General features: G+C 37.6%; 1 pseudogene; it reads right to left on the bottom strand.

The window, feature by feature from the left end:
• Window positions 1-10915: 10915 nt before the first annotated feature.
• LOC149241799 (protein ENHANCER OF LHP1 1 pseudogene) lies at window positions 10916-12469 on the bottom strand (annotated as a pseudogene).
• Window positions 12470-14459: the final 1990 nt, after the last annotated feature.

Here is a 14459-nt window from a genome sequence, read left to right as displayed (position 1 = left end):
TATTTATTGTTGAGAAACAATGGAAAAAAACCCTTATCATTCCAAAACCTAACCCTAGGAGATGAAACGCCAAACTGTGGGCCCCATTTGGGGGTAAGTTGGTACATCAACTTCCCGGGGTCGTAACTTTGGCATATGATCTCCGTTTGACGCGTACAATAGCTCATTAGAAAGATCTATCCGAGCACTATCATTGTTGGAATGGGCAACACGAGTCCATGGATTCCCCAAAAAACGTCGTTTAGGGCCTCAAAACGGCTCCGGAAGTTCAGGACCCGAAAAACTGCTAAAAATTGTAAGTTGTGCTACAATTAAGGAAACTGAAAATGCTGAGAAAGACAATGGTGGGGGTCCAGGTGGACTTGGCAGGTGGCCACCAATATCCACCTGGATCAACAGTTTATGTAGATTCTCTCTTGTTCATTCTCGAATTGGTGTTCCTTAACTTACTGTTACAATTTTATATATGTGTTTAGAGTACATTTTTTCTGTTCTTTTGTTAGTGCCTAATGATCTTGGTGAAACCCTATAGGAGCTACAATTATTATCATAGAACACACCAATTTTATAGAATTAAATTCCTAAATCGCGTTGCAGAAAAATGACGGAAACCATGGCTTCAACCAATATGTTGAATTAAAGTATTAAATATTAAAAAAAAATATTGACGAGATATTTCCTTTGAATTATTTATGATATATATTTTCACTAAGGGTTCTACATCCCTTCACATAGTAGAATTTTCTTACCCGCCTTATCGACTAGGCAAGTTTTCTATAACAATCTCCTCCCACATTTACCAAAGTTAACCGGTCCATTGGGGTAAACATGTGACGATAGGCTACTATGATCTGATTCAACTCCCATGTAGAGTTAAGGAAGTGGAACCGACAAAACACAACCAACTTGACCTTCTACACATGCTACATAACCTCTAGGAGCTAATCTACCACTTTAGGTGACCAATCCATGAGGAAACCCAACATCTTACTGACCTAGAGCCTCAGTCGCTCCCATGACATGGGAATACATTCGACTAGGGCCCTCCAGCCGCTCTCATAGCAAGGACATGCAAGCGACTGGGGTCTTTTTCAGCTAGTTCAGAGCCCGCGACCTCGAATTCTGTGCCACTTTTTTAGGGCCAGGTCTTAGGCCACTGCCTAGAACTTCATGAAACTTCTAGTAATGAAAAGTAACATCGAAACAATGATAAAAATGAAAATACTTGAATAAAGACTTGACTGGACCCTTACAAGCCATGATAGGAATTTCATCAAACATGTCACAAATATGCAATCTACAGGTCATAACAACATATCTGAGTATAGGGGTCTCATACTTATCTGAGAATAACTAAGAATAATTGATGCCTTATCACATTAGCTACATTATCATCTATTAAGTCTATATTCATTATTTATTCATTTAAAAATTGAAACATGATGATAGCCATACATCATCAGTGTCATACCACATGCTCATAATCGACATATAACCAACAAAAATAACAAGGATATAATAGCCATAAAAACCACATATGAACCAATATAATTACACATAAAATACCAAGGAGAATGAGCTCTTATTAATGAAAGCATAGGCAGACCGGGTATGGGACTTCCACGAACCACCCGACCATAGACTAAGCTGAACCAAATCTCTCTTTCAGCTAGTCACCCCCGTGCCATATTCCAAGCATGAATGTGGGATCTCATGGAACACATCCAACAAAAACAAACCAGGGCTTCCAGAGTCCAACCACATCAACCCTCAACCATTGATTCCACCTCATGGTCTGACATCACTAACCATTACAAGAATGGTCTCTACCCAAGATGTCCAGGGATTCAAAGCATTTGTTTCAACTAAGGCTCCAAGACTAGTAACTCAACCTACAGCTATCGTCGTGCTCCAAAGTGTTTGTCCAACCAAGGCTCCAGGACTAGTAACTCAACCCACCAAGGGCTCCAGAGATTTTTTCCAACCAAGGCTCCAAGACTAGTAACTCAACCCAAACTATTACAGGGCTCTAGAGCATTTTTGCAACCAAGGCTCCAGGAACTAATAACTCAACCCACAACCATAGTAATATGAGAACCAACTAGAAAAGAAAAGTAAAGCCCACAACACCATGACTATCTAGGAAATGACAAGGCTAGGCAAAACGACTGTCAATCCAGGAAATCCTTCATGCCAATGGCATGTCATAACCAAGAAACCACATGCATATGCCACGCATGCAAAAACTAGCAAGAAAATCATACATGAAACTCGATAGATGCAAGCAAAACCCTCTATAGATGCCGATACTGATGTCCTCTTACATTTTCTTGATCTTCCTTTACCTTATTTCTCCAAAGCTCCAAACGCCACACTCCTCCACGAAGGTTTTGGCTGAAATTCTCCTTTTGGGTCCACCCGCAATACAAACCAGTCAATCACATGATTAAAATCTTTAACATACTTCTTAAGCAATGACACATGGAAAACATCATGGACTTTCACTATCGGAGGCAGTGCAAGTTGATAGGCTACTGGTCCAATCCTTTCAAGAATATTGAAAGGTCCACAAAACTGAGGTGCCAACTTGGCACATGATCCAATCCTTAAGGAGATATTCTTAGGATTGATATGCAGGTACACCTGTTCCCCAAACTGAAACTCCTTAAACAACCTGTTCCGATCTGCATAACTTTTCTGTCTATCCTGTGCTGCCTTCATATTCTTCTTGATTACCTGCATTTCCTGTTCCATCTCTGCCAACATGTCTAGTCCAATCAACACCCTGTTAACTAGATCACTCCAACTGATGGGAGTGTTACAACTTCGCCCATACAATGCCTCAAATGGACTCATCCTCAAAGATTCCTGATACCCATTGTTGTAAGTGAACTCAACCAGTGGAAGATACTCTTCCCACTTCCATTGCTGATGCATCACATACATCCTCAACATATCCTCCAATATCCTGTTGACCCTCTCTGTTTGTCCATCTATTTGCGGATGATAAGTTGTATTGAAGGCCAACTCTATACCCAAACCTGCAAATAACTCTTTCCAAAACTTGGAAGTGAACTTGGCATCCCTGTCTGACACAATATTCTTCGGTACACCATGCAAACTCACTACATCTATGATGAATACCTGTACTACATCATTAGCTAAATATGTAGACTTCACTTAAATGAAGTGCGCTACCTTTGTCAACCTGTCCACCACAACCATGATGAAATCATTCTATATAGATGGCCTTAGAAAACCTGTGATAAAATCGATGGAAATTACCTCTGACTTCCACTCTGGAATCATAATCGGTTGTAGCAGTCCACCTGGATGCTTACACTTTTCCTTTACCTGCTGAAAATCCAAGCATCTGGCCACAAACTCTAGCACGTCCTTCTTCAGATTTGGCCAATAATAATACTTCTTCAGTACTGTCAATGTATTCTGACATCTTGGGTGACCTGAGTATAACTTAGCATGAAATTCCCTTAAGATAAGCTTCTTGAGCTCACTGTTGTTTGGCAAATATATCCTGTCTCTAAATTTGACCATGCCATCTGATGTAAGACGATATTCTATATCCTGTATATTGATACTTGCACTTATACCTGTACTATGTTGTAACTTGTGCATAATATCCATGTACATGTCATCTTGCTTGTAGGTCTTAACCCCATACAAAAATTACCTGCATAGGAATTCTAAAAATAGAAAATAAACAATGGTGAGAGCATAAAACATAAAACAAATATACAAATAGATTTTCCCCTGGATCCAAAAAATCGGACTACCAGATTGATTTTTTTATTATATTCCTTTCAATGTTACAATACATATATATACATGTTGAAGCATTCATAAACCCCAATCCATTAACCCTGGATTAGAACATAATCGTAGTTCCCTTGACCGGATCTACAAAATACCATGGGCAGAAAACCATCATGCCCAAAACCATGTGCGAAAACCATGCACAAAACCATAGGTAGGTCCACCCACCTAATATAAGGTCCAATTTTTTTTTCCCCGGGGCCCTGCCCTGGACCTCGTAGAAGGGGACTATCGCCCCCCTGAAACCCCTCGATAGGGTGGTCAACCACCACTGGTGTAACGAACAGGGGGGGCTATCACCCCCCTTGTGACCCCCTTGCGCATGGGGCTAGTCGTGGAAAGAATATAATACACACCCAACCCTATTGACCTACCTGCAAGATTCGATCCTACAAATTTGTCCCATAAGAACTGCTAAGTGATTTACCTGTATCCGCCTGCTAAGAGCATCTGCAACCCTGTTCTCTTTACCTTTAATATACCTGATCTTGAAGTCAAACTCATTGATCGTGGCCAACCATATAGCTTGCCTCACATTTAGATTTGGTTAGTCAAATAGATACCTCAATCCACTGTGATCACTCATCAAGATGAACCGTCTGCCAAGAAGATAGTGCCTCCACATCTTCAAGGCTTTGATGATCGCTGCAACTCAAGATCATGTGTAAGATAATTCTGCTCGTGTTCATTCAATTTCCTTGATTCATAGCATACTATCTGTCCTTCTTGCATAAGGAATCCACCATGTCCTCTCTTGCAAGCATATGTACATACCACAATTTATTTATTTTTTACTTTTTTTTTTTTTTTTTTTTTAATTTTTAATTTTTTAATTTTTTAATTTTTAATTTTTATTTTTTTCTGAATCTGCAATCTTTAAAAATAGAGAATTCGTCAACAACTGCTTTAACTGCTCAAAATTTGCTGCACATTCCTCTCTCCATTCAAACTTCTTACCTTTCATTTGCAATGATGTATTTGGATAAGAAATGCGAGAGAAGTTCCTGATGAGCCTCCTATAATAACCTGTTAACCCCATGAACGATCTTACCTCGTCCACATTTCTAGGAGCTACCCATTCCATGATAACAATTATCTTCTCTAGATCCACTACTATGCCTTCCTTGGAAACCACATGCCCCAAATAGTGTGCCTCTATCTAAAAGAAACTGCATTTGCTAAGCTTAGCATACAATTGATTTTCTCTTTGCAATCTCAACACTACTGCTAAATGCTTGACATGCTCTTCCTAATTTTTATAATATATCAATATATTATCAATGAACACAATAACAAACTTGTATAGATAAGGACACAACACACTATTCATCAAGCACATAAAAGTAGTTGGAGCTTTAGTCAAACCAAATGGAACTATAACAAACTCATAATGTCTGTACCTGGTCTGAAAAGAAATCTTGTAGATATCTTCTTCTTTGATGCATACTTGATGGTATCCTGATCTTAGATCAATCTTCGATAAAACTGTGACTCCCTTCAATTGATCAAACATATCGTCAATCCCCTGTAATGGATACCTGTTCTTGATGGTCACTTTGTTCAACTTCCTGTAGTCAATGCATAACCTAAAAGTGCCATCCTTCTTCTTCACAAACAACACTGGTGCACTGCAAGGCGATACACTTGGCCTAATGTATCCTTTGTCCAAAATTTCCTTTAACCGCAATTTTAACTCTACTAACTCTGGTGTGCTCATTCGATACGGTGCTTTTGATGCCGGTGATTCCCCTATTACCAACTCAATAGAAAATTCTACTTCCCTCTGAGATGGCAACTCTAAAATATCTACCAGAAACACATCATAAAACTGTTGTAGAGCAGGGTACCTACTCAAGAAATCCACATCCTCAACTTCCTTACCTTTGTCATTGGAAATATGTAGTGCAAATAACACACATCCTTTCCTACGACTATGCTTTGCCTACATAACTGTCACCATTCTAACTGACATTGCCTTCTTCTTACCTTACAAGACTCTTTATTCTCCATTGTCATCCAAACACTCAATGGCTTTGTCATAACAATCCACTTTAGTCCTATGAAGATAAAATCAATCCATTCCCAACAATATACTATATGATCCCAACAACAATACATTTAAATGTGCTGATGTAGGAATACCATTCAACTCAAATGCACAAGCTCTTACTAATGATGAAATCTCTTCTTTGTACCTGTATCCAACTGCACTAACCAAGATTCTGCATGCACTTCTTTATTCGAATCACACTTATCGACCAGGTTAGGACTAACATAACTATAATTAGATCCAGGTTCAATCAAATTAGAAATAATTTGATCACAAAGCTTACCGTACATCTCGATAATAGACACTTAGTGATCTGCCTTCCTGTTTTCCAGTGCTGCATAGATCCATGGAATACTCTGTCCAACTTCCCCACTGTCTGTGTGTCCTGCACACTGTAGATTTGCGGTCTACCACCCTAATACTGTGGAGAATATCTCCTACGATGATATTCTCCACAAGTCCAACACTGTACGGGCTACCTATCATCACCCTTATTCTGCTCAGACAAAAATTCCTATCCTCTGTCAAATGCATTGAACTTCTTAGGTGGCACTACATTTTCTTTGTTACATGTACCTTAAAGTCTTGTTTTCTTCTTGTCCCATTTTCCTTTATTCTTTTCATTACCTTTGTAGTTCAGCTTAGCCTCATATTTGTGCTTTGAATGCTCAAAACAATGATTTAGCTTTTGGATGGCCTCCTTCGATGATCTAGACTCTTCAAACTCAATCATGTCCTTGAATTCTACCAACAACACACTGATTAATCTATGAATCTTGGCATTCTCCTCCTTGAGGTAAGGAACATATCTCAATAACTCAAAGAATCTGCTAGTGTACTCCTCATCAGTCATAAATTCCATTTTCATCTCGTAGAATTCTTTTGCCCTGTCATCATAGTATCTATTCGATAGATACTTCTTCCTGAATAGTCCCTCAAACTTGCTCCAAGTCAACTCCTCTTCATAAATACCTCTAAAATTCTTTACATCTTCCCACTAGATATCTTCTTTACCTTTAAGACTGAATGTAGCTATTCTAGCCTTCATGTTTTCTGAGTAATCATGCAACCTGAAGAACTTATTCATACCAAGCAACCATGCTTCTACATCCCATGACTTATTCATTTCCCCATCAAATGTAGGTGGCTTTTATTTCTTGAACTCATATAGAAAATATCCCCTATCACTCCTCCTATAAGGATGATAATGATGACGATCCATATACTTTTATGAACTAGAACTAGAATAGTACCTGTGTCCATCACCTCTCCTATCTTAGGTATCCAAGAACCCACCATATTTGATCATGTCATCTCTATTCGATTTGTGCCCACCATGAGATTTACTGCCATATGCCCCATTAGTCCCATCCTCCTATTCATGGCTGATCCGAAGTGGTCCTGGTCTCTGCAGTTCGGACAAACTTTGAAGGATTACTTGATTGACTTCTGCTTGTTTGTCCTATGCCTGCATGATTTTGTCATTATCTACTTTGCAACTCCTTATTTATTCCTTCAAGCTTCTCAATGTGTCTACTAAGTCAGTAGAGTTACCACCACCACACTTCTCATTTGATCCATAGGGAGAGTCTCGGGAACTGTAGTCTACCATCTTGCTAGTCATCTTTGATATTCTACCTGCAAGTATATTATGTCAGCTAAACTAGAACATAATATAATCAACATAACTCAATATAGTTCCGGGGAGGATATCTTGTCTGCAATATCAACCAGATTAGCACAATACATGTATAAACATAATCATAACAACATACAGATATCATCCTAACCATAGTCCGATCATCGGTGTGTGACCATACCGCCACATACCATGACCTCATGCACGACAACTATAACCATGTTAATGTATGCATAATCAACATATGTACGACATGCATGCATACAAAAAAATACATATACCACAAGCATAGAAAATACATATGCACTTGATATGAATGCATGACCAACATACTGCCCATCCAGTCGAATGGGTGAACCATGCTCTTATACTACTCTGTAGCACCCTCCTCCCACATTTACCCAAGTTAACTGGTCCGCTGGGGTAAACATGTGACGAGAGGCTACTACGATCTAATTCAACTCCCCATGTACAGTTAAGGAAGTGGAACCGACAAAACAAAACTAACCTAACCTTCTACACATGCTACAAAACCTCTGGGAGCTAATATACTACTCCAGGTGACCAACCCCTGAGGAAACCCAACTTCTTACTGAACTAGAGCCTCAGTCGCTCCCATGACATGGGCATGCATGTGACTGGGGCCATCCAGTCGCTCTCACAACAAGGACATGCATTCGACTGGGGCCATCCAGACGCTCTCACAATAACGACATGCAAGTGATTGGGGTATTATTCAACTAGTTCAGAGCCCGCGACTCCAGATTCTGTGCCACTTTTTTAGGGCCAGGTCTCATGCCACTACCCAGAACTTCATGAAACTTCCAGAAATGAAAAGTAACATCGAAAAAATGATACAAATGCAAATAATTAAACAAATAATTGACTAAAACCCTACTAGCCATGACAGGCATTTTGTCAAACATGTCACAAATATGTAATCTACAGGTCATAACCACAAATATGAGCATAGGGGTCTCATAATTATCTGTGAATTGCTAATAAGAATTGATTCCTTATCACATTAGCTGCATTATCATATATTAGGTCTCATATTCATTGTTCATTCATTTATAATTGAAACATGATGAGAGCCACATAACATCATTGTCATAACACATGCTCATAACCAACATATAACTAATAGAAATAACAAGGATATAACAACCATAAAAACCACATATGAACTAGTATATTTACACATAAGATACCAAGGAGAAGGAGCTCTTATTAATGAATGCATAGGATGACCAGGTATGGGACTTCCATAAACCTCCTGACCATAGACTAAGCTGAACCAAATCTCTCTTTCATCCAGTCACCTCGTGCCATATTCCAAGCATGAATGTGAGATCTCATGGATCACATCCAACAAAATCAAACCAGGCCTTCCAGAGGCCAACCACCTCAACCCTCAACTAATGATTCCACCTCATGGTCGGACATCACTAACCATCACCGGGTTAGTCTCTACCTAAGTTGTCCAGGGCTCCAGAGCGTTTATCCAACCAAGGCTCTAGGACTAGTAAATCAACCCACAACTCCCGCTGGCCTCTAGAGCGTTTGTCCAACCAAGGCTCCAGGACTAGTAACTCAACCCACCAAGGGCTCCAAACCATTTGTCCAACCAAGGCTCCAGGACTAGTAACTCAACCCAAGCTGTTACAGGGCTCCAAAGTTTTTGTCCAACCAAGACTCCAGGAACTTATAACTCAAACCACAACCATAGGAATATGAGAACCAACTAGAAAAAAAAAGTGAATCCCACAACACCATGGTTATCCAGGAAAAGGAAAGGTTAGGAAAAACCACTGTCAATCTAGGCAATCCTCCAGGCCAATGACAGATCATAACCAAGAAACCACATGCATATGCCATGCATGCCAAAACTAGCAAGGAAATTATACATGCAACTTGGTATATGCAAGAAAAACCCAATGTAGCTGTCAATCCCTATGTCCTCTTGCATTTTCATACTCTTCCTTTTTATTTTTTCTCTAAACCTCCAAGTATGCCACACTCCTCCAAGAGTTATCCAAGAAAAATCTAAGTGTCCAAGGGTATGAGAGATAGAGAATAGATAGAGAGATCCAAAACTGAATTGACAAAAGCTACAAATTGATCCTTATAAGCCTTTTTATTAATGAGGCCTATAATTTCTTCACTTTCCATTATTTTCCTTCATTTTCCTCCTCACATGCAACCTACGACCTTTCACCTTCCTTCTCTCCTAATTTCCATTATTTTCATAAATAAACTCCAATTAATGCCTCATTCCTTTCCAAAGCCTTTTCCATTGGCTTTGCCAATTTCTTTAGCCATTAATAAACCGAAGTGACACCCCATTAGGGTGTTTTACCCACCATTCAACGTTGAACATGTGTCCCATCATCATGATTATTATTTTTCCTTTATTAAATTTATTAGATGGGATTTTCACTAGGGCTGTTATATTTTCAAAGTAGATTTTCATGAGATTTTAGTACAAGCTACCTAAGACCCTAGTTTTATAAATGAAACAAAATCTTCATTTAGCCCACCTATCAAAATATTTTTTTTCATGGGGTCATTCACATAGACAATGATAGAGATAGTGATCTTGCAATACGTTGACCCATGCATGCCAACTAGTTCATTTCTCGCTAAGAAAATCATTTGCAATGACATCACTAGAATAAGTACATATATACAACTAGTAGATCAAGCTTTAAAAAACATGAGATAACTTAACAATTTACATAAGTAAAAGACAAGCAAACATTTTTCCAGATCTAGGTATAACCTATGTTTTCTCTTTCAGTAATCATCCCCTCTATCTAGCTAGGAATTAGGAGCAAAGCTTTTAACCCAACTTCAATCCAACAGGGTAAGAAGCTTCATTTACCTAAAACGAATAATGCAAAGGAAAGGAACTTACATTCATTACCGTGATGAAAGGTCTCACCCTAGCTAGAAGATTTGGTCCTTCACCTAACTCCATTAGAATGATCAATCTTTATTTTAGGTTACCTAACTCCAGTCCATGAACTAGATATATTTATTTAATATAAAAAATTACTTTTTTTGAGAATTTAGGGAAATATCTAACTACAGGTGCTAGACGGGGAAAAATTCTCAATATTCCAATTTTCTTCTTACTTAATTGGAGAACATGCTTGCAAGTTGCAATTTGTAAATGAGAATTTTACTCGAGAAATAAAAAGGACTAGGTGAAAAACATGCTCCAACCATTAGGGAATATAAGGTGGTTGGGTAGAATCCTAGTGAATATATTATTATTATTATTATTTTTAACTGATTTTCTGGAAAAATGCTCCATTTTTTATACATGTTACTTTTCTCTTAAATCAACTTATATAAGTGACTATAAATTGAAGAAACTGTGACTTTACCTAGATATTAGAGAAGCCATCATTCTCAAAGGTGATAACACTTCCAAGCATGTTATAAGCAAGAAAATTTCGCTTTCCAGATTGTTGTTGCATTACACTAAGCTAAAATTTCTCTTGCATTGCTGATTTTAATTTGAAGCAGTCTTGACCACTTTTGAAAACCTTTCCATTGCTCTCTTCTTTGCCCTTTTCAACTTTAACCAAAGGCTTCTTCTATTAGATCTTCCTTGAAATATTACCCATTTCATTGTCATCATTTATTATCTCATGAGGGCTTCCAGATACACTATCTTCCAATTATTCTTCATATCTAGCCATCAAGGGTTCTTCATCTTCCATGTTATCATAATGCTATGCATTGTCTGTAGGGGACTTCATATGAGATGCAAGAGGTGATTCCCATACCCCAAATCTACTTAATACATCAATCACAACCAAAGCATTATCACTAGGCTTCCAGGAAACTGAATAAATTGGGTTGTCAAACTGTTGCCTGTGAATATAATTCCTCCTATTAGCATCCCAAACCATTACGAGTTGATAAACCATAGCTTTGGAAATATACTTCCATTAGGAGACCAGGCCAGAGAAAAAATAATGTCTAAATTCCCACCTTTGAGGCTGAAAAGATTTTATACAATATCCATGTCATACATTTAAACCTATCTCTTCCTTTTTGGGACAATCAACATCTTACCATGAGGACACCAACTAATTTGATTTAAACTTTTCGGATCGAAGTTTGTATTGGGTGCAAATTTTTTCAATGTATGTACAACTTTACCAGTTGAAAGCTCTCAATATATGAAAGTTCCATCACTTTCTAATGATGCCAAGAACTCATTTTTGGGTCAAAAGAAAGACTAGTAATAGGCCCATTATGGTCCTTGATCACTCTTGCAATGGAACTATATATGGTGCTAATTAGCTTAATGCCTTCATCATCACTTGCATCAACTAGTAACTTATTGGACTTGTTGAAGTCCAAAGATCGTATTGGCAGAGTAAACCATGTTACATTGCTTTAAAACTCATCCCCTGAAACAAAGAGAAGTTAATTTCGAATCAAAATGCAAGCCATAGAAAATACCCCACCCCCCCCAACCCCCCCCCCCTCCCTAAAAAAAAACACATCATATTTATAATTTTCGTAAGGTCACTAATAACTGAATTGTTCAATCCCAAAAACAGAACCTTAAAAAGACAAATTACTATTCAATTTTTCATTACTTCTCTACTTTGGTTCCAAAAGGTTTAACAAGCTAGAGAGATCTAACCTCAATAAGAATAGAGCTTAATAGCGTGATCGACAAATCTAGAGGCAAGACTTCTCACATTGGAGTTAATAACGATGGTTGTGATTGCATCCCTGTGATTGTGAGGAGTGATGGGTTTACAATATGAAGATGAAGGATAAGAATAAATGAGAATGGTGTTGTCGACCACTGCAGTGATGAGATGCTTGGCATGCTAATCCCATAGAATGCAAGCTACTGATGTTTCATTGTCATGATTTTGATTGCAATATTACAACTAGATTAATTTTCCCTTCATTCTTGATCTTGCTTCTCATGCTGCTGTTGCTACTATTCCTTGATCAGTGAGACATGCTTTGTATTATTTTCTGTGTTTCAAACTTTTGACCTGCTTGGTATTGTATTGTAGTGGACTTAAAAAAATGGCGAGAGTTGTTTTTGGGTAGGGAATTTTGGATTTTGCCTCTAACAGAGCGATATTAATTTTTAATAAGAGCCCAAGGACATTAAAAAAATTGCACCAGAGGAACAATGCATAGATTAACTAAATATCCCATTCTAAAGAGACAAAATTAAGACTATCACTTCCCAGAACCCTCGTTTATAAGTTAGACTAAATTTGGCGGTATTTATATAAGAATTATACTATAAGTTTATTGAGTTCCAAATTATAATATTAAATTAAAAATTAATACTATATACTTTTATGTATGTATTTGTAATTATTAAGTTGCGAAGTGGATAAATTTATTAATCTTATATCAAATAAAATAAAATAAATTAATGTGTGATTTTTTTTTTTTTAATTATATTTAATTTGATTCGGAAAAATTTGGATTAGGAATTATGCATTGTGGTGTAAGGAGGTGATCCTTTGTTTAGGTGGATAAATTGAGAAATCGTATTTGTGGACCCTAGACATTACTTCAAATAATCAAGCAGAATGGTATGCTTTATGGCAAGGAACAAAGTTATCTAAAAGTCTTTCAATCCATAAGTTAATCATTATAAGGGACTCAAACAATGTCATTCGACATTTGATTCTAAGCATTAGTCTAGCAAATTTGAGGCTACTCCTTATCTATAGATGGATAAATCTATGTTCAAATTCATTTTCAAATTTCCAGAACTTTTATGTATTCTTCAAAATGTATTTGTCCCAGTTATAAGCCTGCTACCATTTTGGATAATCTGTCAGCCTTTGAATTTAATTCCATGTGAATGTCATCAAAGGATATAACCCTGAAGATTATGATAATCTCCATAACTCTAATCATCTACTAATCCAATAAAGAAGTGTTTACGAAAGTCTAACCTTTCATCCAATTTATAACAACCTTTGAATCCCCTATCACTTGCAAGTTTAGATTGTTGAAGTGAAACAACTAAAATGACTAACATAAACCACTGATTCATATTATTGTAGTACTTGTTAGGTAGTCCTGTTTTTGTTCCTAGACTAAATTAGTCATTCATATTAGTCATTTTTAATTGTATTACTTATTAGCTAGTCCTATATTTTAACTGAGGACTAAATTAGTCGTTTATGTTAGTTTTTTTTAGTTATTCACTTAAGATTGATCATTTTTGGTAGTATTTCACTTGGAAAAGCTGCATTGACTAACTTTTTTAGTCACCTAGTCACTAATTTCCCCATTTTATACTAGTGTGGGATGATGCACTTGGACCATCATGCCCCTAACTAGCTTAGTAGTAATTACGGTGAGGCAGTTGATTCAAGGCCTAGATGAGGTTTTTCTCACACCTTGAGACATGAGAGGGCTAACACCACCTTCTAAGCCCTCAACCTGGAGCAGAATTAGGCTTATTCATCACCTAGAGTGATCTAGGTGGCTCCAGACACATGCAGAAACCCAAGGGGGGCTCAGAAATGGTCAAAATTTAAAGTGGTCAGATTCCCTCAAACTCAGCATCAGATCGAAGTGCTCATCGCCCCGATTCCAACAGTGTGAACGACACTCAAATCCAAGCTCGTATGGAGGAGATAGAGCTAGTTAAATTTGCGGTCAAAGTTGGGCATTGGGCCAGGTTTAAGTGTCGTACAATCGTACAATTTGACTGACACAGGGGCATTAAACATAGCTCCCGAGAGTGGGTGAATTTGTTGCCTACTTAAAATGCCCAATATCCCTTATTTTCGTTAAAATTAAAATTGACTAATGTTATTTAAAATAACAAAAAAATAAAATAAAATAAATATAAGAGGTGGTAGGCCATGACCCCGCCACCCCCCAAACCATATGTTAAAAAAATAATAATTAAATAGA

Source organism: Pinus tabuliformis, chromosome 8 (genome assembly GCF_031772625.1).
Source record: "Pinus tabuliformis cultivar Carrire ecotype Pingquan chromosome 8, CPIR1, whole genome shotgun sequence".
Classification (NCBI taxonomy): Eukaryota; Viridiplantae; Streptophyta; class Pinopsida; order Pinales; family Pinaceae; genus Pinus; species Pinus tabuliformis.
This window is presented reverse-complemented; position numbering and strand designations above follow the sequence as displayed.